This window comes from Pongo pygmaeus, chromosome 13 (genome assembly GCF_028885625.2).
Source record: "Pongo pygmaeus isolate AG05252 chromosome 13, NHGRI_mPonPyg2-v2.0_pri, whole genome shotgun sequence".
Lineage (NCBI taxonomy): Eukaryota > Metazoa > Chordata > Mammalia > Primates > Hominidae > Pongo > Pongo pygmaeus.
In genome coordinates this window covers 84,561,482-84,589,427 of record NC_072386.2, presented here as the reverse complement: position 1 = coordinate 84,589,427, position 27,946 = coordinate 84,561,482, and the positions used below count along the sequence as shown (strand labels likewise).

General features: G+C 44.6%; 1 long non-coding RNA gene across 1 annotated transcript; it reads right to left on the bottom strand.

The window, feature by feature from the left end:
* Nucleotides 1–12: 12 nt before the first annotated feature.
* On the bottom strand, nucleotides 13–27,729 carry LOC129044262 (uncharacterized). Its single transcript, XR_008504637.2, has 3 exons — nucleotides 27,031–27,729; nucleotides 21,041–21,220; nucleotides 13–1,789 (listed from the first exon to the last, which is right to left on the bottom strand). It is a non-coding gene; the product is annotated as an uncharacterized LOC129044262 (long non-coding RNA).
* Nucleotides 27,730–27,946: the final 217 nt, after the last annotated feature.

The following is a 27,946-nucleotide window of genomic DNA, read 5'->3' as shown; positions in this document are numbered from 1 at the left end:
ACACACATATAGTTTTCGAAGAGAGACAGGGTGTCGCTCCATTGCCCAGGCTGGAATACAGTGGTGCAATCATAGCTCACTGTAACCTCAAACTCCTGGGCTCCAGCAATCCTCCTGCCTCAGCCTCCCAAGCAGCTAGGACTGTAACTATGCCCAGGTAATTTTTTTTTCCCCAGAGACAGGGTCTCACTATGTTGCCCAGGTTGGTCTTGAACCCCTGGGCTCAAGCAATCTTCCAGCCTCAGCCTCCCAGAATCCTGGGATTACAGGTCTGAGCCACCATGCTGGGCCTCACATGTTAGGTGTTTTTTGTTTGTTTGTTTTTTGTTTTGAGACGGAGTTTTGCTGTTATTGCCAGGCTGGAGTATAGTGGTGCAATCTCAGCTCACTGCAACCTCCGCCTCCTAGGTTCAAGTGATTCTCCTGCCTCAGCCTCCCAAGTAGCTGGGATTACAGGCGCCCGCCACCATGCCCAGCCAATTTTTTGTATATTTAGTAGAGATGGGGTTTCACCATGTTGGCCAGGCTTGTCTCGAACTCCTGACCTTAGGTGATCCACCCCTCGGCCTCCCAAAGTACTGGGCTTACAGGTGTGAGCCACCACACCCAGCCACATGTTAGGTTTTAATGAGGTCACTTAGTTTGCAGCTAGGATCAAGTCCTCTCTCTTACCTCTCACTGATTCAGCCACATACAATTATTTTGATCACCTGCTATGCACCTATGGTGTTCTTGGCACTAGGAATCCTGCTGTGAGTGAAGCTGAGCTCCTGCCTGTGTGGAGCCTGGGCCACATGGGTCTCCCATATGTGCTCTGAAGTCACTGTCAAAAGTCATGGGCACTGGAGAGTTTCATGTGCCTGACGCTAGGGAAGATACCAAATTCTACATTTGCCTCCAATGGGCACAAATGTCAGTTTCCATCAAGCTCCACCCTGTCCAGGTGACTCCTGTTGTGGCTCTTTTCATACCATCTCCCCTTCTCCCACAAGTGCCACCAACAGGCAAAGGTGGGGAGCTGGGTTTGGAGATGCTGGTCTGACCCTTAGGTGAAATCCTCTCCCCTGATGTTGCAGGAGAATGGGTGCTCAGATGGAGAATCAGCACTCTTCTCAGGGTTGGAAGGTGCTGTGGCTGGGGGAGTCTGCATTATGTTCTGGGCTGTGAGCTTTTCTAGAATTCCACTCTACAGGCACACGTCTGCTGTGTATGCATTTCTTGATATAAATCAGAAGTCCCTGAGTTCTCTGCTCTTGAATGTCTATGTAACGTGTCTAGCCCCATCTGAGGATGCTGGAAGTCGAGGCTGTTAGGAGGCCCCTGAATATGTACTTGTCCTGTTGGTGCTTCCAGGAGGTTGCCTAACCCCTCATTTCTCTTTTGTTCTGTGTTTCTTGCTCTAGGCTATTGCTCCATTTTCTGTAGGTCACCTCCTGCCACCTCTTCTCCAGGGTGATGCTGTTTGCAACACACAGTTCCTTGTCTTGGTTTCCTAAGCATCTTACTTCTGAAGGTGAGATATTGGCTGTAACAATTAAACTATTATTACAAGCTTGGGGATAACACTAGGTACTTAAGAAAAGAATAAAATCAAACCTGAGCTTCAGATAAGGATCACAGGATTAATGCCTGCCTTGTACCGGACAATAGGGATAAAGACCAGGTGCCTCCGCAAGTGACTCTCCTCAGGTCCCAGCCAGCTGACAACTGCATGCACTGATTATCTCTTTCTTTCCTTTTCTTTATCTGCATACAGGTTTCCAGGACTTTGCTCACCCTGAAGGAGTCTCTGTTGCAAAAAATTGAGGTGAAATTCACATAATATAAAATTAGCCAATTTAAAACACACATTTCAGAGGCATTTAGTATATTCACAAGGTTGTGACAAACATCACCTGTAGTGCTAAAATATTTTCTTCACACCAAAGGAGACCAATCCCTGTACCCATCAAGCAGTCACTCGCTGTTCCCTCCTCCCCCAGCCCCTGGTACCCACCAGTCTGCTTTGTGTTTCTATGAATTTACCTATCTTGGATGTTCCATATAATTGGAATCATACCACAACATATGACCTTCAATTTCTGCCTTCTTTCACTTGTGATAATGTTTTCTGGGTTCATCTACATTGTCAATGAAGTATCAATACCTCATTTCTTTTTAAAAATTGTGGTAAAATATACATAACAAAAATTTATCATTTTAACCATTTCCTTTTTTCTTTTCTTTGAGACGCAGTCTTCCTCTATTACCCAGGCTGCAGTTCAGGGGCACAACCTCTGCCTCCCGGGCTCAAGCGATTCTCATGCCTCAGCCTCCCAAGTAGCTGGGATTACAGGCATGCACCACCATGCCCGGCTAATTTTTGTATTTTTAGTAGAGGTGGGGTTTTACCATATTGGCCAGGCTGGTCTCGAACTTCTGACCTCAGGTGATCCACCCACCTGGGCCTCCCAAAGTGTTCCACCCACCTGGGCCTCCCAAAGTGCTGGGATTACAGGCGTGAGCCACTGCGTCTGGCCCATTTTAATCATTTCCAAGTGTACACGGTTCTGTAACATTTAAGTACATTCTCATTTTGGGACAACCATCACCACTGTCCATCTCCAGAACTTTTTCACCTTCCCAAACTGAAACTCCAAGTCCATTATAGACTTTCCGCTCCCTGTCCCCCAAATCCCTGATAACCACCATTCTACTTTCTGTCTGTCTGATTGTGAGTATTCTAGGTACCTCCTATAAGTCGAATCATATAGTATTTTTCCTTTTATGACTGAGTTATTTAACTTACTATAATCTTTCCAAGGTTCATCCATGTGTCAAAATTTCCTTCTTTTTAAAGTGAGCTGAGATCACGCCACTGCACTCAAGCCTAGGTGACAGAGTGAGACTCCATCTTAAAAAAAAAAAAAAAATTATAGTTAACCTTGCAGGTATGATGTGGTACCTCATTGTGCTCTTGATTTGCATTTCCCTAATAAGTAAGGATGCTAAATATCTTTTCATGTGCTTGTTGACTATTTGTATATCTTTAGAGAAATGTCTAAGTCCTTTACCTATATTTTAATCTTTTTGTTGTTTAGTTGTAACATTTCTTCCAGATATTGGACCTAGGAGCTCCCTTTAAAGATCTTGGACCATAGGTACCATATTGGTTCATTTTCTGTTACCTATATCAGAATACCTGAAACCAGGTAATTTATAAATAAAATGAATGTATTTCTTCCAGTTATGGAGGCTGAGAAATCCAAGGTTGAGGGACTGCCTCTGGTATTCCTGTCTCTTCTCCTTTTTCCACTAAAGGCCTGGTTGCCTTGACTGCTTCCAAGAGACTGGCAGGGAAAAGCAGTCTAACCATCCACAAATGTTAGCTAGATGGTAAGCCTCCAACTCTCAATAATGAACCTGCCTACTGAGGGAAACACAGCCAACTCCAAATATAATGGGATTTTCTTGTGTTGTTTGTTTGTTTGAGACAGGGTCTTCCTCTGTCTCCCAGGCTGGGGTGCAGTGGCGCCATCTTGGTTCACTGTAGCCTCAACCTCCCAAGCTGACGTGATCCTCCTACCTTAGCCTCCTGAGTAGCTGGGACTATAGGTGTGTGCCACCACATCCCGCTAATTTTTTATTTTTAGTAGAGACAACGTTTTGCCACGTTGCCCAGGCTGGTCTCAAACTCCTGGGCTTAAGCAATCCTCCGGCCTTGACCTCCCAAAGTGCTGGCATTACAGGCGTGAGCCATTGTACCAGGCCAAAATTTGTTTAGACCAGATCAGATTGTCCTATTTAATAGCCTTTACTCTGAGATATTGGTTAGGCTCACAGAGCTGGGTCCCAGGCAAACTCACTGAGTCTAAGCCCCAGGGTGGTGGCACCTGACCCAACCTCCGCATTGCCCAACCCTTACGGAGGCAGGAAATTCCTCCTTCCTGATGCTGCAATCAGTCCTAGTCAGTTTCAGAATTGGGGGTCATATGCGGATTACAAAAGGCCATCTTCAAAGAAGCTGCTTATAGATTTCATGAAGTTTCTTAGGAAGTAAAACTTTCTGACTTACAGACAGCAAATGGCTTCCAAGAAGAATAGTACTGCTCACATAACAGTGCAGTATGAGCCGGGTGCGATGGCTCACGCCTGTAATCCCAGCACCTTGGAAGGCCGAGGCAGGGGGATCACCTGAGGTCAGGAGTTTGAGACCAGTCTGATCAACATGGAGAAACCCCATCTCTACTAAAAATACAAAAAATTAGCCAGGCATGGTGGCGCATGCCTATCATCTCAGCTACTCAGGAGGCTGAGACAGGAGAATCACTTGAACCTGGGAGGCAGAGATTGCAGTGAGCCGAGATCGCACCATTGCACTCCAGTCTGGGCAACAAGAGCAAAACTCTGTCTCAAACAAAACAAAACAAAACAAAACAAACAGTGCAGTATAACCTGAAATGGGGTATACAAGCATCTTTTCACCCATGATAGGCCACTCCTTACAAGAAATCCCATTATTCACTTTAAAAAAGAAATGGCAGCCGGGTGGCTCATGCCTGTAATCCCAGCACTTTGGGAGGCCGAGGCAGGCGGATCATGAAGTCAGGGGTCATGAGGTCAGGAGTTCAAGACCAGCCTGGTGAAACTCCATCTTTACTAAAAATACAAAAATTAGCTGGGCGTGGTGGTGTGTGCCTGTAATCCCAGCTACTCAGGAGGCTGAGGCAGGAGAACTGCTTGAACTAGGGAGGCAGATCAGGCCACGGCACTCCAGCCTGGGCAACAGAGCAAGACTCCGTCTCGGGGTGGAAAAAAAAAAAGAAATGGCTATGTTAAAGTTTTGACAGTAAATAATTTGTAAGTCATTACTCTCATATGGTGAAAACATCTACTCTCCTATAATTGAAAAAAAACTTTTTTTTTTTTTTTTGAGACAGAGACTCTCTCTGTTGCTGAAGCTGGAGTGCAGTGGTGCAATCTTGGCTCACTACAGCCTCTGCCTCCCAGATTCAAGCAATTCTCCTGCCTCAGCCTCCCGAGTAACTGGGACTACAGATGTGCACCACCATGCCTGGCTAATTTTTGTATTTTTAGTAGAGACGAGGTTTCATTATGTTGGCCACGCTGGTCTCAAACTCCTGACCTAAGGAGATCCTCCCACCTTGGCCTCCCAAAGCACTGGGATTACAGACGTGAGCCGCTGCGCCCAGCCTGAATAAAAACCTTTAAGGAAGGTTTTTTTAAGGTTCCTAGGGCTGGTTATTGCTGGAAATCATACACAAAGTGACCATTTAAGTATAAGAATCATCTGTATATCTAGCCTAGCCAACGTGGTGAAACATCGTCTCTACTAAAAATACAAAAATTAGCCGGGTGTGGGGCATGGTGGCACACACCTGTAATCCCAGCTACTTGGGAGGCTGAGGCAGGAGAATGGCTTGAACCCGGGAGATGGAGGTTGCAGCGACCAAGATCACGCCATTGCACTCCAGCCTGGGCAAACTCAGTCTCAAAAAAAAAAAAAGAAAGAAACATCTGAATTTGACTTTTAAAATTATGACTGTATATCATAATTCAATCAGTAAATATGTTAAATGATTTTTTTCTGTGAAGGATAAAGTAATATTTTCCCTAAAACCAATCATAAGAAGAAAAGTACTTCCTTTAGTGCAAAGTTATAACATAGGCCAGTGGTTCTCAAAGTGTGGCATAGGGAACCCTGGAGAATCCCCAAATCTTTTTTTAGGAGAACGGTCTATGAGGTCAAAAGTATTCTCAAAACAATACTGGGGCCGAGCACAGTGGCTTTCACCTGTAATCCCAGCACTTTGGGAGGCCGAGGCAGGCGGATCACTGGAGGTCAGGAGTTCTAGACCAACCTGGCCAACTTGGTGAAACCCTGTCTCTACTAAAAATACAAAAATTAGCCAGGTGTGGTGGCAAACACCTGTAATCCCAGCTACTTGGGAGGCTGAGGCAGGACAATTGCTTGAACCCGGGAGGTGGAAGTTGCAGTGAGCTGAGATCACGTGAGTGCACTCCAGACTGGGCAAGAGTGAAACTCCATCTCAAAAAAAAAGATACTGGGAATGACTTGTCTAATTTACTTTCATTGTCTCATGAGTGTACAGTAGAGCTTTGCTGAGCCTGTAAGATACATAGAATTACATACATACAATCGAATCCAGTGTCTTCTGTTAAGGCAGAAAAAATTCTTTGCAAAATTGTAAAACAATGCCATTCTTCTCACTATAACTTTTTTCTTTTGGAAATTGTTTTGTGAAGTTATTTTTTGCATAACTATGTTATTTATGTTAACATTTTTATTGTATTCATGTAAACATTATTTTATATATTTTATTTTTAAGTTAGCCTACAGTAAAATTGACTTTTCTTGTGTACAGTTCTATCAGTGTATTATTATTATTATTATTATTATTTTGAAACAGGGTCTCACTGTCACCCAGGCTGAAGTACACTGGCATGATCACAGCTCACTGCAGCCTCCACCTCCTGGGCTCCAGTGATCCTCCCACCTCAGGCTCCCAAGTAGCTGCGATTACAAGCATGCACCGTCACACCGGGCTAATTTTTCTATTTTTTGTAGAGATGGGGTTTTGCCATGTTGCCCACGCTGGTCTTAAACTCCTTGGTGCAAGTGATCCTCCAGCCTCGGCCTCCCAAAGTGCTGGGATTACAGGCGTAAGCCACCGTGACTGGCCAGTTCCTGAAGTTTTAAAAAATACAGATTCATATAGCCACTGCTTCAATGCGGCCCCAAAGAGCTCTATCACCCTAAGAAACTCCCTCGTGCTGCTCCCTTAAGGCCACATTCTCCCACTGACTGCTGGCAACCACCGATTTGTTCTCTAACATTTATAGTTGCATCTTTTTGAGGTTGTCATATAAATGAAATAATACAATACGTAAACCTTTGAGACGGGCTTCTTTCACTCCGAATGTTACCTTTGAGATCCAATCAAGTTGCTGGGTCCCTTTTTTTGCCGGGTAGTATTCCATTCACTATATGGATGTACCAAAGATTACTTACCCATTTACCAGTGGGAGAAGTTTTCAGTGTTTCCAATTTGGGGGTATTACAAACAAAGCTTTATGAAACACTGCTGTGCAAGTTTTCATGTGATCATAACTTTTCTTTTTTTTTATTTTATGTTTTTTTTTTTTTTTTTTGAGACAGAGTCTAGCTCTGTCGCCCAGGCTGGAGTGCAGTGGCACAATCTCGGCTCACTGCAAGCTCCGCCTCCTGGGTTCATGCCATTCTCCTGCCTCAGCCTCTTGAGTAGCTGGGACTACAGGTGCCCGCCACCACACCCGGCTAATTTTTTGTATTTTTAGTAGAGAGGGGGTTTCACTGTGTTCACCAGGATGGTCTCGATCTCCTGACCTTGTGATCCACCTGCCTCGGCCTCCCAAAGTGCTGGGATTACAGGCGTGAGCCTCTGCACCCGGCCATAACTTTTCATTTGCTAAGGTAAATACCTAGGAGTGGGACTGGTGGGTCATATAGTAAGTATATGTTTAACTTTATAAAAGGCTGCCAAGTGTTCTTCCAGAGTGACTGCATCATTCTGCATTCCCACCAGCAAGGTGTGCAAGTTCTAGTTACTCCACATTCTCGACATCACTTGGTCAGGTCAGTTTTTCTATTTTAGCTAATGGTGTGGTGTCTCACTATGGTTTTTTTGTTTTGTTTTTTGGGAGGCAAGGTCTCACTCTGTCGCCCAGGCAGGGGTGCAGTGGTGCTATCATAGCTTACTACAACTTCAGTCTCCAGGGCTCAAGTAATCCTCTCACTTCAGCCTCCCAAGTAGCTGGGACTACAGCGGTATGCCACCTACTTTTTATTTTTAGTAGAGACATGCCCAGCTATTTTTTATTTTTAGTAGAGACAGGGTCTCACTATGTTGGCCAGGCTGGTCTGGAACTCCTGAGCTCAAGCAATCCTCCTGCCTCGGCTTCCCAAAATGCTGGCATTACAGGCATGAGCCACTGTCCCCAGCCTCACTATGGTTTTAATTTTCACTTCCTGATGGCTAATGATGTTGAAAATATTTTCTTGTGCTTATTTTCCATCAATAATAACTTCTTTGATGAAGTATCTGCTCAAGCCTTTTACCCATTTTTTACTTAAACTCTATTTTCCTTCTGTTGAGTTTTGAGAGGCCTTTATATACTCTGAATACTAGTCTTTGTCAGATAAGTGATTTCTCAACATTTTCTCCAAGTCTGTGGTGTGTATTTTTATTCTCTTCACAGTGTATTTTGCAGAGCATGGGTCTTAAATTTTATGAATCCAATTTGTCATGTTTTTTAGTGGATCAGGCTTTTGACATCATATCTAAGAACTTTTTGTCTAACTTCAGTTCGTGAAAATTTTCTTCTGTTTTCTTTTTTAAATATTATGCTTTGAATTTTTACATTTATGTGTATAATCAATTTTTAGTTAGTCTGTGTATAAGGTGAAATTTAAGTCAAGGTTCATTTTTTTGCAGGATGACTAATTATCCCAACACTGGTTTTGGAAAGACTGTCCTTTCTCCTTTGAATTACTTTTGCACCTCTGTCAAAAATCAATTGGCCATCACCTCATACCCACCAGAATGACTACTGTAAAACAAAACAAAAAACAGAAAATAATGAGTGTTGCTGTCAGAGGCATTTGAGCCAGAGCAACTCCATCTTGAATAGGAGCTGGGTAAAATAAGGCTGAGACCTGCTGGGCTGCATTCCCAGGAGGTTAGGCATTCTAAGTCACAGGATGAGATACGAGGTCAGCACAAGATACAAGTCACAAAGACCTTGCTGATAAAACAAATTGCGGTAAAGAAGCCAGCCAAAACCCACCAAAACCAAGATGGTGATGACAATGACCTCTGGTGGTCCTCACTGCTCATTATACACTAATTATAATGCATTAGCATGCTAACAGACACTCCCACCAGCACCATGACCATTTACAAATGCCATGGCAATGTCAGGAAGTTACTCTATATGGTCTAAAAAGGGGAGGAACTCTCAGTTTTGGGAATTGCCCACTCCTTTCCCAGAAAACTCAAGAATAATCCACCCCTTGTTTAGCATATCATCAAGAAATAACTATAAGTATACTCCAGTCAAGCAGCCCATGCCACTGCTCTGCCTATGGAGTAGCCACTTTTTATTCCCTTACTTTTTTTTTCTTTTTTGAGACTGAGTCTTGCTCTGTCACCTAGGCTGGAGTGCTGGAGTACAGAGCGGCGATCTTGGCTCACTGCAACCTCTGCCTCCTGGGTTCAAGCAATTCTCCTGCTTCAGCCTCCCAAGCAGCTGGGACTACAGACATGTGCCATGCGCCACTATGCCCAGCTAATTTTTGTATTTTTATTAGAGACAGGGTTTCACCATATTGGCCAGGCTGGTCTCGAACTCCTGACCTCATGATCCACCTGCCTCAGCCTCCCAAAGTGCTGGGATGACAGGCATGAGCCACCGTGCCCAGCCTATTCCTTTACTTTCTTAATAAACTTGCTTTCACTTTACTCTATGGACTTGTGTGAATTCTTTCTTGGGAGAGGTCCAAGAACCCTCTCTTGGGCTCTGGGTCAGGACCCCTTTTTGGTAACATTGGTGAGAATATGGAGAAACTGAAACTCTTGAGCACTGTTGTCATGAGAATGTAAAATGGTGTAGCCACTAAGGTAAACAGTATGGTGGCTCCTCAAAAAATTAAAGAGAGAATTACACTATGATCCAGCAATTCTACTTCTGGGTATATATTAATAATAATGTATACTAAATAATATATACTGCTAATAATAACCAAACTTGATTTATCCTACTATACTCCCCAACACAGAATACTTCAGACACCAGATGTGTATGGGGTTCTCCCCATACACCAAGTAAGTAACCAGCTCTGCAGCATGGACACCAACTGGGTGTCCTCTAATTCAATTCAATTCTGACACTATCTACCTGGAGAGAGCATCAGATCCCACAGATTGAGTGCTCAGTCCACAAGACTGCCCCCCACTTCCTATGCCAATTGCAAGCCCCAGGTTGCTTTACCTGCACTTCTGACTGACTGGCTATAAATGGGGGATCCCCACCTCTGGTCCGATTAATTTGCTAGAGTGGCTCACAGAACTCAGGAAGACACTTAACTTTTAACTTACATTTACCAGTTTATTAGAAAGAATATTACAAAGGATATTGATGAAAAGATGCCTAGGGTAAGAGATGAAAACAGACGTGGAGCTTTTATACCCTCCCAGGCATGCCACCCTCCAGGAACTTTCATGAGTTCAACTATTCAGAAACTTCCCACACCCTGTCATTTGCAGTTTTTATAGAAGCTTTGTTAGGTAGGCATAATTGATTAAACCATTGACCACTGGTGATCAACTTAACCTTGAGCCCCTTTTTCCTCTCTAAAGGATGGGGCTAGGGCCAAAAGTCCCAATCTTCTAATCATTTCTGGTGACCAGCCCCCATCCTGAAGCTACCTAGGAGCTGCCAGCCATCTGGCAACTCATTAGCATACAAAAAGACATCACTTTGGAGATTCCAAGGATCTTAGGAGTTGTATGCCAGGAAATTGGAACAAAGACCAAATATATATTTCACAGTACAACAATACCCAAAAGAATTGAAAGCAGGGAATCAAACAGATATTTGTATACCCATGTTCATAGCAGCATTATTCACAATAGCCAAAAGGTAGAAGGAACCCAAGTGTCCATGCATGAATGAATGGATAAAGAAGATGTTGTATACACATACGAGAGAATATTATTCAGTGTTAAAAAGGAAAGAAATTCTGACAAATGGATGAACCTTGAGGACATTACATTAAGTGAAATAAGCCAGTCACAAATACTGTATGATTACTTATATGAGGTACCTAAAATAGTCAAGCTTATAGAAAGAGAAAGTAGAATGTGGGTTGCCAGGAGCTGGGGAAAGGAGAAAGGGGTAGTTGTTGTTTAACGGAAATAGAGTTTGTTTTGCAAGATGAAAAAGTTCTGGAAATTAGTTGTACAACAATATGAATATATTAAACCATACTGAACTGTATGCTTAAAAGTGGTTACGATGGTAAATTTATGTTACATGTATTTTACCGCAATTTAAAACAATCAATTGGCCATATTTGTGAGGATCTATGTGTGGGTCCCATTCTGTTCCATTCATCTATATGTCTAAGTCTTCTCCAATACCACACTGCCTTGATTTCTGTAACTTGATAGTGTCTTTTTTTTTTTTTTTTTTGAGACAGAGTGTCACTCTTTGTCACCCAGGCTGGAGTGCAATGGCATAATCTCAGCTCCCTGCAACCTCCATCTCCCGGGTTCAAGCGATTCTCCTGTCTCAGCCTCCCAACTAGCTGGGATTACAGGAGCCTGCCACCACGCCCGGCTAATTTTTGTATTTTTAGTAGAGATGGGGTTTCACCATGTTGGCCAGGCTGGTCTTGAACTCTTGACCTCAGGTGATCTGCCCACCTTGGCCTCCCAAAGTGCTGGGATTACAGGTGAGAGCCACCGTGCCCGGCCTTGATAGTGTCTTAAAATTGAACATTGCTTATTTTTTATTTGGGGGAAGGGGGTGAGGTAAGATGGATAGCTATAAACAGAACCACTAGTATTGTAAATATATTCTTAAATAAACACAATGGGCACAGTCTGCTAAGCTTTATGCTGAGAAAGATGGGGGCATGTTATATTTATCTGTTTTCCAGTGCCCAGGCCAGTGCCTAACTACCATGGAGTAAGCACTCAATAAATGTTTTTGTTTTTTTTTTTTTGAGACAGGGTATTGCTGCGTTGCCCATGCTGGAGTGCAGTGGTGCAATCGTGGCTCACTGCAGCCTCCAATTCCTGGGCTCCAGTGATCCTCCTGTCCAGGCTGATCTTGAACTCCTGGGCTCAAGCTATCCTTCTGCTTCGGCCTCCCAAAGTGCTGGGATTACAGCGCTTGAGTGCCCAGGCACTCAATAAGTTTTTGACAAAGGAATGAAGATATAACTTTCTTTACCCATTGCAGCCTAAAATGCAAGAGAAGCTCTGGGATATTAAAATGAGAAACGGTCTTGGAAAAAAATTAATTTGAGCACACAGAATATTTTCCAGTGTGCACTACAAAAAACGTAGTCAAAAATATCCATAGAAGTGTTGCTTAGAATGGGGCAAAAGCCCAAAGGAAAACCCATCCTCACAGGGTTAATGAGAATTACAAGCCAGGCTTTAGGCTGAATTGTAGTCAGGCCTCAACCAGCATGCACTGGTGTGCTCTGACTCATTTCCCTGCAGCTGCTAACTAATCGAGGGTCATGCAGCACACTGACCACCTGCTCCCCCATTGCTCCCATAGATAGAATCTGACACTGGACCTTTTTACCCAAGAATTGCTTAAGGTGTTTTCAGATCCTGAATTCCAGCAGAATGGCTGATGCCAACCGTCTGAAAACCCCTACCAAGAAACCGACTCAGCATCTCCTGGTCCCATGACTTCACTCCCCACTTCTCGACCAGTCAGCAATCCCCATACTTTAGCCCATCACCTGTCCAGACCCCTTAAAATCCCCATCCCCAAACCACTCAGGGAGGCAGATTTGAAGTTTCCTCTCGTCTTCTTGTTCGGCTGCCCTACAATTATTCAACTCTTTCTCTGCTGCAATCCCCACTGTTTTGGTGCATTGGTTTGTTACCATGCAACAGGCAATCGAACCTGGTGGTCCTATAACCATATTAAAGTGAAACTGAGAAATAAATAAATAAATGTGAAACAGAGAGGTGTGACTTAGAAATTGTATACATTGGGTGTCACAACTTCCCTATACTTTGTGTTTTCATACTGACCTTGTTCACACTAATAAAGTGCCAACTTTAACTGACTGATTGTGATTCTGATGATGAGGAGGAAGAGGAGGAGAATAGGGATATGGTAAGAAGATTTTAAACCACTCTCTTTTCTCATCTTCCAAGTATTTACAAGTGGCTCAATTTTTCCAAGTATTCCTTTCTTTCTACAGAACTTCTATTAAAATAAAAAACAATTCTAAATCAAGCCTTATGGACAAGAATTAATGGTTCTCCCTAATATATCCCAAATCGGTGTGTCACCTGGGCAAGTCACCTCTCTCCCAGATTCTTATTTGTCCTACAAGTAACTGGCGTTTTGCAACAGATGTTACTCTTCCTTCTCCTTTCCAGGTCTGTTAGAAACTTTATTAGGAAAGCCTGAAAGTAAAAGCTGTACTGTTTAAATCCAGAGAAATGTTTATACTGACTAAATAATTTCCTCAAATCTGGTCACCTTTCTATGGGAAAATTCCTCATCTTAACAATGTTTCATGCATAAAGTCATTTGGCCTCTTAACTGCATTGTTGGGTATTTTTAAGACCAAAAGCTTGCTAAACCCAAAACAGCGAAAGCATTCAGTTGAAAATAAAGTGAAAAGCCACATATGTCTTAGAGGGAGAAAACAGTGCTAATGATTTTAGGCCTTAATAGTTTCAAGATCCCGACTGGCTGCTCTGAAAGCCATCTTTGCATCGTTCCTCGTCCAGCTCCTTGCTCGCCGCGGGCTGCCTCCGCCGCAGACTCTGACAGCTTTATCGCCGGAGTCCCTGAACTCTCGCTTTCTTTTTTAATCCCCTGCATCAGATCACCGGCGTGCCCCACCATGTCAGATGCAGCTGTAGACACTAGCTCTGAAATCATCACCAAGGACTTAAAGGAGAAGAAGGAAGTTGTGAAAGAATGGCGTGAATCCGGGAGGCGGAGCTTGCAGTGAGCCGAGATCACACCACTGCACTCTGGCGTGGGCAACAGAGCAAGACTGTGTCTCAAAAAAAAAAAAAAAAAAAAAAATTGTTTTTCTGTTGTCGTTTTTGCTTTTCTTACAAGTTTTTGTTTGTTTGTTTGTTTGTTTTGAGGTGGAGTCTCGGTCTTTCGCCCAGGCTGGAGTGCAGTGGCGCGATCTCGGCTCACTGAAAGCTCCACCTCCCGGGTTCAAGCCATTATCCTGCCTCAGCCTCCCCAGTAGCTGGGACTACAGGCGCCCGCCACCACGCCCGGCTAATTTTTTGTATTTTTAGTACAGACGGGGTTTCACCGTGTTAGCGAGGATGGTCTCGATCTCCTGACCTCGTGATCCGCCCACCTCAGCCTCCCAAAGTGCTGGGATTACAGGCGTGACCCATCACGCCCGGCCCAGAAAAACAATCTTATTCCCACCATTGCAGTAACTTCTTTGTGTATGTACTTAGCTGTACTATAAGTAGTTGGTTTGTATGATTTGGTTGAAAAGGCCGGCTGGCATGGCGGCTCACGCCTGTAATCCCAGCACTTTGGTAGGCCGAGGCGGGCAGATCATCTGAGGTTGGGAGTTCAAGACCAGCCTGACCAACATGGAGAAACCCTATCACTACTAAAAATACAAAAAATCAGCCAGGCGTGGTGGCTCATGCCTGTAATCCCAGCTACTGGAGAGGCTGAGGCAGGAGAATCGCTTGAACCCGGGAGTCGGAGGTTGTGGTGAGCCAAGATCCGCCATCGCACTGCAGCTTGGGCAACAAGAGTGAAACTCCGTCTTGAAAAAAACAAACAAACAAACAAACAAACTAAAAAACAGGCCAGGCGCAGTGGCTCACACCTGTAATCTCAGGCCTTCTTTTTTTTTGGGAGGCCGAGGCGGGCAGAGCATGAGGTCAGGAGTTCGAGACCAGCCTGGCCAACATGGCGACACCCCGTCTCTACTAAAAATACAAAAAATTGGCTGGGCGTAGTGGTGGGCGCCTGTAATCCCAGCTACTCGGGAGGCGGACATTGCAGTGAGCTGAGATCACGCCACTGCACTCCAGCCCGGGCAACAGAGTGAGTTTCCATCTCAAAAACAAAAAGGCCAAAGATAAAAGGTTTCTTTTTTTTCCTTTTATTTTTTTGAGACGGAGTCTTGCTCCGTTGCCCAGGCTGGAGTGCAGTGGCACGATCTTGGCTCACTGCAACCTCCACCTCCCGGGTTCAAGTGATTCTCCTGCCTCAGCCTCTGGAGTAGCTGGAATTACAGGCGTATGCCATCACGCCCAGCTAATTTTTGTATTTTTAGTAGAGACGGGGTTTCACCATGTTGGCCAGGCTGGTCTCGAACTCCTGACCTCATGATCTGCCCGCCTCAGCTTCCCAATGTGTTGGGGTTACAGGCGTGAGCCACTGCGCCTGGCCTTTTTTTCCCCTTTTTTTGTTTATAAAGTTGCTGGGTTTTTTTTGGCCTGTTTGATATTTGTGTGAAACAATGTTGTCCAACAATAAACAGGAATTTTATTTAGCTGAGTTGTTCTTAAAAAAATAGTTGCAATATCCCAGAGAGAAAAGTAATAAACAAGTAGGCTTTCAAAAATATCAAGGTTATTGGTATTTAAAATCAAACTATGGCTAGGCACAGTGGCTCACGCCTGTAATCCCAGCACTCTGGGAGGCTGAGGAGGGAGGATCACTTCAGGCCAGAAGTTCGAGACCAGCCTGGCCAACACGGTAAAACTCCGTCTCTACTAAAAATACAAAAACTAGCCAGGTGTGGTGGTGCACATCTGTAATCCCAGCTACTTGGGAGGCTGAGGCAGGAGAACCACTCGAACCTGGGAGGCGGAGGTTGCAGTGAGCTGAGATCACACCACTGCACTACAGTCTGGGTGACAGAGTGAGACTGCATTTCAAAAAATTTTAAAAATAAAATCAAACCGTTAGAGTAGTTCAGACCTTCTCCTAACACTTGCAGGGCCCAGACTAAGAATGCAAAAGAAGGCCCAAATATCCTATATCCAGGTATTTAAGTTGCAAATCGAATTAAACTGTCAGAGAAAACATGCTCTATCTTCCTAGCTTGACAAATGCGCCCTTCTAAAACATTAAACTTTTTTTTTGGCGGGGGGGTGGAGGGGACGGAGACTCGCTCTGATGCCCAGGCTGGAGTGCAGTGGCATGATCTTGGCTTGCTGCAACCTCCACCTCCCAAATTCAAGCAATTCTCCTGCCTCAGCCTCCCAAGTAGCAGGATTACAGGCATGGGCCACCACACCTGGCTAACTTTTGTAATTTTTTAGTAGAGACAGGGTTTCACCATTTTGACCAGGCTGGTGTCGAACTCACGACCTCAGTTGATCTGCGCACCTCAGCTTCCCAAAGTGCTGGGATTACAGAACATTAAAGTTTTAAAATTGGTTTAAAGCTCTATTTCTCCTAAGGTAAAAAAATGGAGCTAGTGCAATGGTGTGCACCTATAAACTCAGCTACCCAAGAGGCTGAGGCAGAAGGATTGCTTGGCTCAAGAGTTTGAGACCAGCCTGGGCAACACAGCGAGACCTTGTCTCAAAAAAAAAAAAGGCAAAATGTCAAGATAATTGAGTGTGATTATGGTTGAATGTGTCTGGATGCTCTGATGATAAGCTGGTGATTTGGGGATGAGTAATAAAATAAAATACACATTGCATTATTATTATTATTTTTGGCCTTCACTTACGTTATTTTATTTTCCAAGACGGAGTCTCATGCTGTCACCCAGGCTGGAGTGCAGTGGCGCGATCTCGGCTCACTGCAACCTCCGCCTCCTGGGTTCAAGCAATTCTCCTGCCTCAGTCTCCTGAGAATCTGGGATTACAGGCATGCACCACCATGCCAGGCTAATTTTTGTATTTTTAGTAGAGACGGGGTTTCACCATGTTGGCCAGGCTGGTGTCGAACTCCTAACCTCATGATCTGCCCGCCTTGGCGTCCCAAAATGCTGGGATTACAGGCGTGAGCCACTGCACCCGGCCCACTTATGTTATTATAATTGAAATCTGCACATAATTTATGCTCTACTGACAGTATAGATGCTTGTTACATCTAGTCCTACATACATACAAATGTAAGAATAGCATGCATCATTCAGTGTTAGAAAATGTTTCTCAGGTGCTATACGCAACTGTGGTGAATACCAAAGTAATTTAAGTACCTCAGGAATCAGAATTGGAATGTGAAAAGAACATGAATGCTCAGCATACCAATATTTCAATTAGGCAAGAGCTAATTGCGTTCATGCTATCCACGTGTAAGGATTTGGCAGGCAATTATGTTTTTTTCTTTCCTAAGTGCTTCCTCCTCTGGAATCCTTCCTCTAATTGGAACAGTATCTGCTTTGACATCAGTGGAAAACAACCCACAAACTCTCATGACCTTTGTATGCAGGTGCCTTGTGTTTTGGGAGCATAGGTCAAGAGATATCCCTTGGTGAGCAGTGTTGCACATAAGCATTGGTGTTTAGGGCTTTAGGTCATGCTGTGCCAGCACACGGCATGGGGTCCTGAGAGACGAAAGCACCATTTGCCTGTAACAAAGCAACATAGGTATTGGGGTGCATAAAATGTGTTGGGGTGCCAGGGTTCAGAGCAGGGTCCCTCTTGCCTGGGTCTAAAGGAGATATTGCTGCACTTCATAAACAAAACATTTGTACTAATTATGCCAAGAAAATTCTTTGTTCAACCTGATTCTACCCCTTTTAGGTATCCAATATAATAAATTACAACTCCATAGTATTAAATTAATGTCTTCTTAAAGTAGAATCATAAGAACAATAGAGAAATATAGTAATAAAGGAAACATAAATTGGGGTCCTGTTCACCAGCAAATTGTGCCTGTTCATTGTTGAAAATGTCAAAATTAAGGTAAATAGCATTATTTCCTAAAGCATGTACACAGGGTAGAGCTGTTGTAATTGTGTTTTTGTTTTTTCGCATTTCAAAAAGTTTCCTAGGCTGGGCGCGGTGGCTCACACCTGTAATCCCAGCAGTCTGGGAGGCCAAGGCAGGCAGATCACCTGAGGTCAGGAGTTCGAGACCAGCCTGGCCAACGTGGTGAAACCCCGTCTCTACTAAAAATTACCCATTTTCCCTAGTTCATTCAACAGTGGGATTCCTGTGGACTTATGTTTTCTAGTTTTGTGGGGGAAAATCAGAACTACTTTCCCAGAGGAAGTGAAAGTTAAGCTGAGACTTAAGGAGGTGGCATTCAGCCAGGTGAAGGGCAGTAATCCAGGTAAAGTATCGAACTATACATCCCCCCAGTTCTCAGTAGTGCTCAGGGGACATTCCCATTAGTGATGATTCATGTGGCAGTGAGCGGGAGAGGCAGCTGACTGCCACGCAGGACAACTGTTGTTTTACTCCTAGCTATCTCTCTTGCCCAAGCAGTAGTATACAAGTGGGCATGTCATATATTAAAAAATATATATTCAGTATATACAAATGTGTATCATATATTATTTATATTATATATATCTATAGATATCCATCTATCTATCTAGGAAACAACATAAGAAATGCAAGAGCTGGTCCCTTGCATTGGAGAAGTTTATACAGCAGTGAAGGATATAAACAGGAGAATCAGACTTAGGGAAAGTGAATAAGGAAAAAACATAACGAAATGCCAGGTGAGTGAGTGACCTGCATCATACCTGCACTTAAAGCTTCATCTCTTCACTCCCTGAACAACCAGTGAAACAGAAAGCAAGGATAGGGGAACTGGCTAACAGCTGGTTTTGATGTCTTGTCCCAAGAACTCCTTTCTGGCCTGGCGCAATGGCTCACGCCTGTAATCTCAGCACTTTGGAGGCTAAGGCGGGCAGATCACTTGAGGCCAGGAGTTTGAGACCAGTCTGGCCAACATGGTGAACCCTGTCTCCACAAAAAATACAAAAATTAGCCAGGCATGATGGTGCACACCTGTAGTCCCAACTACTCAGGAGGCTAAGGCATAAGAATCGCTTGAACCCGGAAGGCGGATTTGCAGTGAGCTGAGATCGTGCCACTGCACTCCAGCCTGGGTGACAGAGTAAGACTCTGTCTCTGGGGAAAAAAAAAAAAAAAAAGAAGTTCTTTCTGATATCCGGAACTCCTTCCGTCAAAAAGAAAAACACCACCAAAAGAAACCAGTCACCCCATTACAGTGTGCAGGTAAAGAGCACTGAGTTAGACCCCTTCCTCCAAGGGCTGGTCCTAAGCTGCAACCTGGGCACTCCTATAGCTAGATGCCTGCGGTGTGCAGCGGCTCCCCAGCCCGAGGCCTTTGCGGAGGCTGGGCTCATCCCACTCACCTCGACCTGGTGAAGGGGGAAGGGAGGAGGGCCAAAGGTGTGGGGCAAGGGAGGGTGAGGAGAAAGAAGGAAGACATAGATACAGCACTCCATGGTCAATGGCATAAAGGAGGGCCGGCCACCTGTTGTCAGGGCCACTATCACAACCTCCTGCTACTCCCATGCACGGGAGGGGCAGGGCTGGGCCTGGGTGCTACCTGGGAGGGGCATCCATCCGTAATCTGGATCCAGGCCCCACCTGTGCCCCTTCCCCTCTGGAACTCCCACCCTCACCCGCGTCTCTCTGCTGGGTTCAGTCTTTCCATCAGGGGAAACCTCTGGCACTGTTAGTCCAGGTAAAATCAGGGCCCCGGCTTTATTCTGGGAAGCTCTGAATAATAATTACTGGGGAGAAGAGGGAGGAAGCAACACGGTAAATCAAGAAAGGACTGGGCGCTGATGAGGTCCCCGCCACTGTGTTGTCACTGTGCTGTTGTGGTGCTGCTGTCAGCGCACCCGGGCCCACCCAAACCTTTCCATTTCTTACCTACGTTTGGTCTCATTCATTCGCATCTAGAAATGTATTCAAATGAAAAACAATCCAGGATATATGCATACGTTAATTTTCAGGGATGTTTAGCAAGGCTATTTGTGGTAGAAAAATTGGAAGCTACATAAATAACTAACAATAGGTGACTGATTCTAAATCATGGAAAGTCGTTTAGTAAAACTTTTTTTTTTTTTTTTTTTGAGACAGAGTCTAGCTCTGTGACCCGGGCTGGAGTGCAGTGGTGTGATCTCGGCTCACTGCAACCTCTGCCTCCCAGGTTCAAGTGATTCTCCTACCTTAGTCTCCCAAAGTAGCTGGGATTACAGACGCCCACCACCACGCCCAGCTATTTTTTGTATTTTTAGTAGAGATGTAGTTTCACTGTGTTGGCCAGGCTGGTCTCAAACTCCTGACCTCATGATCCGCCCGCCTCAGCCTCCCAAAGTGCTGGGATCACAAGCATGAGCCACCACGCCCGATCAGAATTTTTTTTTTAGACAGGGTCTCACTCTTTGCCCAGAATGCAGCACGGTGGCATGATCATGACTCACTACAGTCTCCAGTTCCTGGAATCAACGGATCCTCCTGCCTCAGCTTCCTGAGTAGCTGGGATTACAGATTCATACCACCACACTTGGCTAATTTGTGTGTGTGTGTGTGTGTGTGTGTGTGGAGATGGGGGTCTCTCTGCGTTGCCCAGGCTGGTCTTGAACTCCTGGGCTGAAGCCATCCTTGCGCCTCGGTCTCCTGAAGTGCTGGCATTGTAGGTACGGGCCACCACACCCAGCCTTTTGGTGGAATTGATTGCGCACATTCAAAGTCATTTTATGGGAGAATATTTATGATTGACAGAAAATGCTCACTATAGGCCAGGTGCGGTGGCTCACGCTTATAATCCCAGCACTTTGGGAGGCCGAGGCAGGTGGATCACTTGAGTCAGGAGTTCGACGCCAGCATGGCCAACATGGTGAAAGCCTGTCTGTACTAAAGATACAAAAATTAGCTGGGCGAGGTGGCCTATGCCTGTAGTTCCAGCTACTTGGGAAGCTTGGGAAGCTGAGGGGGGAGAATTGCTTGAACTGCGGAGGTGGAGGTTGCAGTCAGCTGGGATCATGCCACTGCACTCCAGCTGGGCAACAGAGGGAGGCTCCATCTCAAAAAAAAAAAAAAAAAAAAAAGCCCACTATATATTGAGTAAGGAGAAAGCAGTTTACAAAACAGGTTTTGGTGGGCTTCAGAAGAAAATAGGGAGATATAATATGGATGGGCAGAGACAGGAAAGTGGTATCTCTAGGTAGCTGGCTGCTAGGAATAAATTTTATGCCATGTTATTTTTGCAAAGATAAGAGAAAAAAGGATATTTTTTAAATTGCAGGGGTGGTCAGCAGTTCACTCACCGGTGCTTGTGGGCTTTGTTCCCTCCCTGGAAAGGGATGGAGAATTCCACATCCAGAGGGAGCCCTGCCATCCATGGTTCTGAGCTTGAAGTCACTAGGACTTCTTTCAAACTTGTGTGCTGAGGAGACTGATGTCGGCCTCAGTTCCCAGGCTGAAAGCAGCTCAGCCCATGAAAACTTCTGTATTAAGACAAAGGAAAGGATCTATCAGAAAGCAACACCTATTGTCCTGAACTTGACACTAAGAAGAGGACAAGTGATAAAGAAGCTGAAGACAAGTGGTAGAGAGAGGTATAACATTCCAGCCCCTCAACCTAGAAATGTTAGTAGAATCAACAAACAGCTTAACAGACCAAGAGTCAGAATCCCCCAATGAAGATTCTTCATAAGAAAAAAGAAAGAAGACAGGGATATAACTCATCAGCAGCTGCAGGGCAGGCCATGCAAGACGGGGGAAAGAACAAAAATTTTCCAAAAAATCAAAATTGGAACTCTGAACTTTTCAGGTCCCAGCTTACTTTTTAAATCTCAAGCTAATCAGAACTTTGCCAGGGCCAAACGTAGTGAACCTCCATCACCAAGTGTTCTTCCCAAACCACCAAGCTGTTTCCTTTAATTCTTCCAATAAGGAAATAATGACATTTTAACTTAAAACCTTAAAGTACAGGTACAAAATAAGATAAAGTACTAATGTTTATATTTAGCTATGTTTACAGATAGTTGTCAACTGGTCTAAAACAAATACACCAAGGGATTAATGTATTTGTGTACAACTGTTAATTAGTGTAAAAAATAAAATTGACTTCATCTCATTTGTTTTATGTGTTGGGTGCACTGTGATGTAATGATAGCATCGGTGCAACTTAAAGTAACTAAATTAATAATTGTACTAACTATTAAGTGTTCTCAAATGAGTTCTTTTTTTTTTTTTTTTTTTTTTTTTTTGAGACAGAGTCTTGCTCTGTCACCCAGGCAGAAGTGCAGTGGTGCAATCTTGGCTCACTGCAACCTCTGCCTCCTGGGTTCAGGCGATTCTCCTGCCTCAGCCTCCTGAGTAGCTGGGATTAAAGGCGTGCACCACTACGCCCAGCTAATTTTTATATTTTTTGTAGAGACGGGGTTTCACCATGTTGGCCAGACTGGTCTCAAACTCCTGACCTCAAGTGATCCGCCTGCCTTGGCCTCCCAGAGAGCTGAGATCACAGGCGTGCGCCAATACACCCAGCCTCAAATGAGTAACTTTTAAGTGAAACCATTCAAGTTTAGATTTGGGGACTAGCAAGGGAATCAACTTTTTCTATTGAATGTTGGGGGAAAATAGTAATATAAGATTATTATTCATGGATAGTAGATTGCTGAAAGTGAATCAGATTGTAAACATCTAGCTAAGACACAGGATTAAGAAGCAGGTAAACTTCTGAAAGTTCAGTATACTAGAAGCACTCAAACCAGTAATACGCCAACAACCTGATGCACGGCCAAAAGAAAATGTGAAGTTTTCCTAATAGTTGCATTTTAGTAAATTGTACAGTGGTGAAACTGGAAAGGGCACTTGGGGTTTATTAGAACAAGGAAGAGTATACCCCAATGTCCCTTTCTCTAAATGCAGTGGATAAGTGTCTGCCAACAAATACACCAAAACCTTTTTTTTTTTTTTTTTTTTTTGAGATGGAGTCTCCCTCTGTCACCCAGGGTGGAGTACAGGGGCACGATCTCTGCTCTCTGCGAGCTCTGCCTCCCGGGTTCACGCCATTCTCCTGCCTCAGCCTCCCAAGTAGCTGGGACTACAGGCGCCTGCCACCATGCCCGGCTAATTTTTTGTATTTTTAGTAGAGACGGGGTTTCACCGTGTTAGCCAGGATGGTTTCAATTTCCTGACCTCGTGATCTGCCCGCTTCGGCCTCCCAAAATGCTGGGATTACAGGTGTGAGCCACCGCGCCCAGCCCAAAATCATTTTTTAAAAAATAAAACATCATTTAACGGTCACTCAATAGCTTTCAAAATACATTTTTATGGCTGGGCACGGTGGCTCACGCCTGTAATCCCAGCACTTTGGGAGCCCGAGGCAGGCAGATCCAAGGTCAGGAGTTCGACACCAGCCTGACCAACATGATGAAACCCCATCTCTACTAAAAATACAAAAATTAGCCAGGCACGGTGGCACGTGCCTGTAATCCCAGCTTACTCAGGAGGCTGAGGGAGGAGAATCATTTGAACCCAGGAGGCAGAGGTTGCAGTGAGCCAAGATCTCGCTACTGCACTCCAGCCCAGGCAACAGAGCGAGACTCCATCTCAAAAACAAAACAAAACAAAACATTTTTATATTATGGCACTGCCTAAGCTATTCTGATAGTAATACGACCTCATCATTTCTGCAAAGCTTGCCTTGGGGAGTGGAAGCTTGCTTTGGAGAGTTGTATAACGTGAAAGTTTTAAGTAACTAGGGAAGAAAGAGCCACGTAAATACATATAATAAACTTGTAGCATACGTAAAGTTTTCTTGGCCTTTATCCTACAAAAATGGAATATTTTAGTATGAATTTGCTGAACAAAAAAGAGTGTAGACTTTTTTTATATATATATATATAGTATGGTCTAATTTTAAAGGTCCAAAATAATTTTTTTTTTATTTAAAAAATCACTTTATTCTGGCCGGGTGGCTCACGCCTGTATGTAATCCCAGCACTTTGGGAGGCTGAGGCGGGCAGATCACGAGGTCAGGAGATCGTGACCATCCTGGCTAACACGGTGAAACCCCGTCTCTACTAAAAATACAAAAAATTAGCCAGACATGGTGGCACATGCCTATAGTCCCAGCTACTCGGGAGGCTGAGGCAGGAGAATTGCGTGAACCCGGAAGGCAGAGGTTGCAGAGAGCCGAGATCACGCCACTGCACTCTAGCATGGGCGACAGAGCCAGACTCCATCTCAAAAACACAAACAAAAAAAAGAACTTTATCTTAAACTAAAGTCTGTTGCCAGGCACAGTGGCTCACACCTCTAATCCCAGCACTTTGGGAGGCCAAGGCGGGCAGATCACTTGAGGTCAGGAGTTCGAGACCAGCCTTGCCAACATAGTGAAACCCCATCTCTATTTTTTTTTAGATGGAGTCTCGCTCTGTCACCCAGGCTAGAGTGCAGTGGCACAATCTCGGCTCACTGCAACCTCTGCCTCCCAGGTTCAAGCAATTCTCCTGCCTCAGCCTCCCGACTAGCTGGGATTATAGGCGCCCACCACCACGCCCAGCTAATTTTCGTATTTTTAGTAGAGACGGGGTTTCACAATGTTGGCTAGGCTGGTTTCAAACTCCTGACCTCATGATCCACCCCGCCTCGGCCTCCCAAAGTGCTGGGATTACAGGTGTGAGCCACTGCAGCTGGCTGATAATTTGCATTTTTAACTGCTTCCCAGGTGATGCTGATGCTGATGGTCCAGGAACCACACTTCCAAGAATCACGGAAACAAAGCCTATATTCAACAGCAAAATTTGCATAATTCTGTCTCCCTTTTGTCTCAAATAACAGCTTAAAGGAAATAAAATAGATTAAGTATCATCCAGAATACACATAATGTCATTTTATTTAATTCTCACAACACTCTACAACATAATTGTTACATCATTTTGTGGAGGAGGATGTTACATCTCAGAAATTAAGCAACTTGCTCAACATTATACAGTAAGGAAGGGGTGAACAAATGCGTTTGACTTCAAAATCTACATTCTCTGTTATACCTTGTCGCTTCTAACGATGTTTAGCCAGCACAATTGTATTAGCCCAGAATTTTAACTTCATTCTATTTTCTATGTGGTGGTCTGTCTTCTACTTTGTTGTAGTCTATTTTAAAATTTTTGTTATAAACTGGTTCAAATTATCTAAAGAAGGCCAGGCACGGTGGCTCACACCTGTAATCCCAGCACTTTGGGAGTCCAAGGCAGGCAGATCACTTGAGATCAGGAGCTCAAGACCAGCCTGGCCAACATGGTGTATTATAACACACAATAAAAGATGGCTATTAAAATTATAACTTGGGGGAAGTGTAAACCACACTACCACATGACAAAAGACATTATGAAGAAACACATCTTACTGCTCACCGGTAGCACAGGTCATCATTGTTCCTTAGGAGCTGGTCCACCATATTCTCCACTTGCACAAACCAGCTGGGCACTGCTTTGTAAACGAGGGGTGTCTCTCACATCGCCAAGTACTAACCAATAACCATATCACATAACTCTAATACATATAAATTCAATTCTCTCACTCTCCTGTATAAACACAGAACCCCATCTCTCTATCAGAGACACATATACCACATTCCCAGAATATATAACCCTAATAACCACTTACTGAAAAATACAAGCACATAGATCCACAAAACATTCATCTAAACTGCCATGCCCTTGAACACACACACACAAACTCAATACTCATGGAGTTCCCTACATGCCCTAAATATACCTGCGATTAACTAACACGCCACAAATATGCAAACATGCCACCTCATATCCCGAAATACACATACAGTCCCACAATACCTGCACATATGTAATCACACCTCTAAATGCTCACACAGAAATAACTCCATTTTCCAAGACACAGAATCATACAAACTCCACCTCACAACTGCACACATTCATTCTACCAGTCCCCCAATAGTCATGGATCTGCCCTCACACATTGAAATGGCCATACACAACCCCTGAAAATCGTGAAAAGAAACACACACAATGATGCAACATATCCTAAGCACACAAATGGTCTTCCTACATTCCCCAAATATGTAAACCACAGTGTACATCCACAAAAATAGACACAAGCACTTTCTCTATTATTGCCCACATGCACAACAAGATAATTCTTCCAGATCTGCCAAACATTAGACAAATACAAATCCCCAACATTCATTTGAGAAAACTTATGGAAAATACATCTTCACAACCCAAATCACAAATATCAAACCCCAATTCTTCTTGTATACATATATTATACCTCATATCCTCCAAATATAAACACTCACTTCTACACACTCTCATAAAAGCAGTTATGAATAGTTATGAATGACCTTTTCTTTTTTCTTTTTTTTTTTTGAGATAGAGTCTCATTCCTACCTTGAAGTGCAGTGGCGTGATCTCCTCGCACTGCAGCCTCCGCCTCCCGGGTTCAAGCAATTCTCTTGCCTCAGCCTCCCAAGTAACTGGGACTACAAGTGCACGCCACCACGCCTGGCTAATTTTTGTATTTTTAGTACAGATGGAGTTTCGCCAAGTTGGCCAGGCTGGCGAACAGTCACTGCAAATATCAGATACAGTCACTGCAAATATCAGATACAGTCACTGCAAATATCAGAATAATACTGGAACATATTGAACTCCTGACCTGAAGTGATCCGCCCACCTCAGCCTCCAAAAGTGCTGGGATTACAGGCATGAGCCACCATGCACAGCCCAATTATGACCTTCTTTAATCTGCAATCTCCACACAGACACCACCAACCCACACAGGTGAATACATATTAGATTCTCACCAATTAAATAGATTAGATTCTCACCAATTAAATATGTAACAAATTCCAAACTAAACACATTTTCACATACACACAGCCACCCCCACAAATCTCACACCCCCCAAAATGCAAAACAAATCTTTCTCACATTCTCAAGTACACACACTGACCAGCTGCCCAAGAAGACACACACGTGTGTGCAGTAAATTTTAGATATAATACATGTGTAGTCTACAGTTTACAAATAATGATATACACTACTTTTTATTTAAATTCCACATAAGTAAGAGATTCTCATAGAAGCTTTTCTTGACTTTGGCCACACTCTCGCTTCCACAACCAACTTGTGCTACCAAGTGAACAGACTATGAGTAAAGGCCTGTTCTTCCACTTTGCAGCTGCTCATATCATTGACAAACGAGCGTATTAGAACACGCATGCTGGCTGATCATTCTGATTAAGTCAACAAGCTTCACAACTCACTCAATGAGGTCGTCCGTGAGAACTTCACTGATTTTACGAGGACAGGAGCTACTTCTTTGCTGAAATGCATCACGGTTTCAACTGCTGAGGTTTTCCTCAAGCTTTTGCATTGTTTGGAATGTGAGCGGCACAGCCGAGACAAACTTTGGGGTTCCCACTGCATTGTTAAACCTCCCCCTTTTCACTTCAAGGCCAGGCGAGCAAGGGAAAGGAGCGCGGCCTGGGCGTCCCGCAGGGCCCCGCTAAGGACCACTCCCACCTTGAGCACAGCCACAGGCCCTCTCTGGCCACAAGGATGGGGTCGCCCCGCAGACACTGGTGACCAGCCGAAGCATGACCAGGAGGCGATTACCTTCTAATCACAAATAACTTTATTTTTAGGTAACACCACGGAGGACACCATGAGAGCGAAGGCCGTTGGGTAACCGCCCTTTCCGCTCACGCTGCGCCGTCTCCCTGCCCCAAACCACCGGCCACCGATGCTGGGAGCGGTTGAGGGCGGCCGGCTGCGCGCTGGAACCCCGCCCGCCTCGAGGCTCCTGCGCAGGCGCGCGGGGCAGGCCTGGAGCCCGCCCTGGGAGGGCCCCGCAGGAGATGGGGAAATGGAGGGACGCTGCACCTGGGCGCTTCCTGGAGCCAGGCGACACCTCCTCCTTGGAGCCTCCAAGACCGTCCCTCCTAGAAACGAGCACGTCTGACCGGGCGCAGTGGCTCACGCCTGTAATCCCAGCACTTTTGGAGGCCAAGGCAGGTGGATCACCTGAGGTCAGGAGTTTGAAACCAGCCTGGCCAATATGGTGCAATCCCGTCTCTACCAAAAATACAAAAATTAGCCGGGCGTGGTGGCATGCACTTGAAGTCCCAGTTACTCGGGAGGCTGAGGCAGGAGAATTGCTTGAACCCAGGAGGCGGAGGC